The following is a 5,239-nucleotide window of genomic DNA, read 5'->3' on the forward strand; positions in this document are numbered from 1 at the left end:
TTAACGTTTTTGTGACAAGTAAAATAATGTGATAGTGATTTTAATGGGGAAGCTGATATTGAGGGTTGATAATGCTCTTTAATTGGGGTTCTCTCTCGTCTAATCACCACACTTGGATAGGGTGCTACCTGTTCAACGAAGCATTTGACGATTTCAAACTTGTTACTAAAATACATGTATCCTTTAACTATTCATTTGTTTTCGTAGAACAAAGTTTTATCATATTTAAGCTTAACAACACTGTATGAATATTTCGACATACCTTATTATTTATACAGAGAAATTCATATGAATAACGCGGATTGATTTTAAAGCAAATATTTTTCTACTGTCATTGTTTCCATGTCTTGATTGTATCTTTATCCGGTGGTGATACTACACAGTGATTATAACTAAGAAAAGTTCTTGTATTTCCAAAAGATTAGCTTGAAAGTTATCAAAGCTACCAGGCCTATAACTTAATAAGCCAGAAGCGCATTTCGCCTACATCAAATCAAAATTCTAATGCAACACCGTTTGTAACGTACATTTTGATTGGATAACGTCACTTTCTTACATGGCATCAATTGACAATTGATGCTATGGGACGTACGCGCAAGCGCAGACGGCATATGCCAGATTTTAAATACATGTTTTAACGTTGTTTTCTGCCAGTTTCATTAGAATGGAGATAACAATATTGTATTTTAAGCTCCGACGGCATCAATTTAGGATTTGATGGTCGCAAATACCCGTTTACTGTCTCCGCTAACGCGTCGTCAGTAAACTTAATTTGCGACCATCAAATCCCCAATTGATGCCGTCGGAGCTTAAAATACAATACAGTTATCTCCTAATTGATGAAAGCCAAACAAGTATAAAGTTGAAGAGCATTGAGGACCCATAATTTCAAGAAAATTGTGCCAAACACGACTCAGGTAATCTATGCCAGATAAGAAAATCATAAAACAGTAAATTTATAAATAAAAGACCATAAATTTATATTCATGTCAACATCGAAGTGCTGACTACTGGGTTAGTAAAACTGCTCTACACTGAGGAAAATGATATCCAATGCATTCTTCTTCTCATTGATTTAGAAAAAGCTTTCGAATCAATCTCCTGGATTATTATAGAACAGATTCTTGATTTTTTTCTATTAAGGAAGTTCCATACAATACTGGGTGTTAACAAATCAAAATATGTTAGGAATTAATAGACAGTAGCACTTTATTTACAAATAACAAATAAGCAGTTACACACAATAATTTGTGTGCTGATAATTTAGGGATACTACTTAGAAACAACGAAAATATTGAAGGTAATACCAGCATGAGGACATCACACATATTTAAGATGGTTCACCAGAATCCTTTTATGCATACTTTTGTGTTTTAGAACTATATGTTGAATGGTTCAGTCTCAAAATAAATTAAGAAAAAAACAAAGGTAGTAAGGATTGGAAAAAATAAATATAGCCGAGATGCAATGTGTTTGCAGTGGGGATTAAAGTGGTGTTCAAACCAAACAGATTTACGCTCCTTGGTATCAAATAGTCGGTGGATTAAAGCGGGAACACTAATTTAATAGACCTTAACGGAAGGAGATAGTTAGAACAATGAAAAGTTGATCAAACAAATACTTATCTCTAATTGGAAATTACTGCAAAAAGTCAAAAGCAAGAGAAAGGAACTCCCTTTAAAGTCATATAATCTTAAAAGCCTAGGGGAATTCGCCTCTCAGTTTCAGAATAATAAACTTTTTCAAAACATTAGTTTAATATTGATAGGGATGTAATAGCGGTATTAAAAGAGCAAACAAAAATATTGGTCAATGTGCTTGTTTTTGAGATAGTATCCATTGAAATTTTGGCGGGAAAATATTCCCTCAAGACTGTTCAAAACTGTCTCACAACCTGCTAAAAAAAAAAAATTATAAGACTTTACAGATGGCTTATCATTATTCATGTAAAAGATTTATAAAAAGAAAAAAGTGGGGTAAATGGGCATTTTGTTAAGGCATTTAAATGGATAAAACCGGACTCATTATTTTGTTTTCTTCTGGATAACCAAATAAACAAATGAGATCAGTAGTAATGTTTAACCACTATAATTAAGGTCTGAAGATGCCCAATATTTTCTACTTTTGAGAAAGTGTAAGTGTGTCTTAACTATAAACAATTATTAGATCGACAACATTAATCAACGAAACTATATAAATATATACTTTTTGTTAAGAAATCAGAGAAACATATTTTTCACATTTTTCGGGGAACATAATGTTGCTCGATTATTTTTCCCCATGAAAAACTGGATGATTTGGTGAAAAGTAAATAAAATTTTGCTGCTTTTCAAATTCTATATACTCGTGTATAAAGTTAATTCTAATGCGACAACGTTTGTAACGTTCATTTTGATTGGATAACGTCACTTTTTTTTCATGGCATCAATTGACAATTGATGCTATGGGACGAACGCGTAAGCGCAGACGTCATATGACAGATTTTAAATACATGTTTTAACGTTGTTTTCTGTCAGTTTCATTAGAATGGAGATAACAATATTGTATTTTAAGCTCCGACGGCATCAATTGGGGATTTGATGGTCGCAAATTAAGTTTACTGGGTCTTATATTGCAGTATGTAATTTCCCATGTTTGATCATGAAAAATTAGAAAGAAAGCAATAGAAACAAATATTATATCATAGACTTTACTGTATATCCTTGTTGAATAATACAAAGCGTTTTAATTTACAACAGTTTTTGTTAAATGGTATCATCTGGGAACTTTGCTTACCTAGATACGAAAATTTGTGTTTGTTTTAAGCCAAACTTATTTAAACGTTTATTAAACATTACTATGTACGTTTACATTTTAATCAACCATGTTTTATTGAAGTGCATATATTTTTTTCAGGAAAACCATACACAACACATGGTTTACAACAGTATTCACCATGAACAGGAAAAAAATTCGCCGCCTTGTTACCAAAAACTGTTACTATAGACAGCGCTTTAAACTTATTTATACATATTTCATTCTTTTATTTGGAGTTTGTATATACCTTCTAATGAAAAGGGTGCCAGGAAAAGTTTTAATGCCATGCGAGTTCTAAACTGTTATACATCGAGACACGAGGGTTTTGAAGTTACTCCAGGGTCAACAAGTGACATGTCGAATGTGGCAGCCATTCACATATATCAACCAATCAGGATATCTTCATTTAAACATCACTGCAATAAATGACGCCAATTTTAGCATTAGCGAGTTTAGATATGATTATAGATCAATATTTTTGGATGGTTTTACTGCTATAAAATTGTCACCAAGGGTAACTCTTATAGAACCAGTCCAAGTGTATACCGCATTCATCTATGTTAGTTGCAATATATCTGATGAGATCACAGTTTATTCAAACTTCCATTTCATCTTAAACCCCAAAGTTAACAAAAGGAAAATATTAATTGAGAAAACTGATCAACTGAGTGTTGTGATCATTGGGTTTGATTCGGTATCAAGATTTGTAGCCGAAAAAAAATTGTCGAAAACTTTAGACTTTTTCGCAAATAATTTAGGAGCCTACCCTATAAAGGGATATAACCGAATTGGGGTTAACACATTACCAAATTTGCTAGCTGTTCATACGGGGAAAACAATACTAGAATCAATTTTATCCACACGAACAATACCTGTGTTATACAAAGAAGTATTAAATAGGGGCTATATAGACTGTTATGCAGAGGACTGGGCTCCATACGTAGAACCTGTTATTGATAAGTATCTAAACTTCACTCATTATTTCCGTAGTGTTATTCTTGCAAATAAAACCACAGACCTACCTATTTCACAACTGAGTTCCGAGACAATGAAGCATATTAAAATGAGTACTAATTCTATATGCTTTGGTAATGAATTTAAACACAAGATAATATTCGAGTATAGCAAACAATGTTTTGAAAAATATAAAAAGAAAAGAAAGTACGTATTTATGTGGAATAATCAGGTATCTCATCACAATCCACAGAATGTATCTTTTGCGGACGAAGACACAAAACAGTTTATAGAGTGGATGAATTCCACTGGGAATTTAAAAAACACTGTGTTGGTAATTATGAGTGATCAAGGCCCTCTTTACGGTAAATTTGCTGAGACAGACTTTGGAAGAAATACCAGCATAATGTCAAAAAAACATTTCCTACAATTTCAAAAAATAAAAAAAAAAACAAAAACCGATTGACAACTCCATTTGACTTGCAAGAAACTTTAAGGGATATTATCTTTAGCAATTTAGAAAATCGAGAAAAAGAAAACAATCCAATTAATTCAAGAGGAATAAGTCTGTCTCGTAAAATAAGCAAACAGAGAAGTTGCTATCAGGCTTCAATAGGGGAAATATATTGCCCATGCTATGCTATTCAGCTAATATCACCTGCAGACGAGACAGTTCAACTTGTAGCTTAATATGTCATAAATGATATACATTTGTCATTCAAATATTACCATGATTCATGTGTAGCTTTGAAATTAATGTCTGTTAAGTCAGCAAGGGTCCAAAACACTTTTTCGTTACGTAATTTCAGGTATGAATATATATACATTTTACATTTCTTCACCTATCCAGGAAATGACTTATTTCAAGCTATTGTATTTAAAGACTTTGAGAACAGGTTTCTGTTAAATGGCTAAAATGCAATAGATAGACTTAAAGATAACGGTAACCAGTCTAGTTGTAAACCTGCGATCTTTGATCGATCGTATTTCTTTTAATACTGTTTTTGTCAGTCATAGAACGAATAGTATGTGAACAGATAGAACATGTAACAGAGAGAATCGTTCTGTCGTAGAACAGTAGAACATTCCTTCTTAGTAGTATATTTGTAATATAAAAAAGAAAGACTCAAAGTGAACCATTCAACAAAAGATTGGGACACAGAATAAAAGTTTAATCATACTACTGTTAGATCAGGATTTGAAGTGGATTACAACACGAAAAAAGTAAATCAACATATTTGATTTTTTAACTGACTTACCTGTTAAACAAATACGCGCAACTAAACTCATCATATGTATACCAGAATTAGATTTTATATTTACACCAGACGCATGTTTCGCCTACAAAAGACTCATCAGTGACGCTCAAATCCCAAAAAAGTTAAAAAGATCAAATGAAGTTCGAAGTTGAAGAGCATTGAGGACCAAAATTCCTAAAAGTTTTGCCAAATACAGCTAAAGTAACCTATTCCTAAGGTAGAAAAGCCTT

This window comes from Mytilus trossulus, chromosome 14 (assembly GCF_036588685.1).
Source record: "Mytilus trossulus isolate FHL-02 chromosome 14, PNRI_Mtr1.1.1.hap1, whole genome shotgun sequence".
NCBI classification, from domain to species: domain Eukaryota; kingdom Metazoa; phylum Mollusca; class Bivalvia; order Mytilida; family Mytilidae; genus Mytilus; species Mytilus trossulus.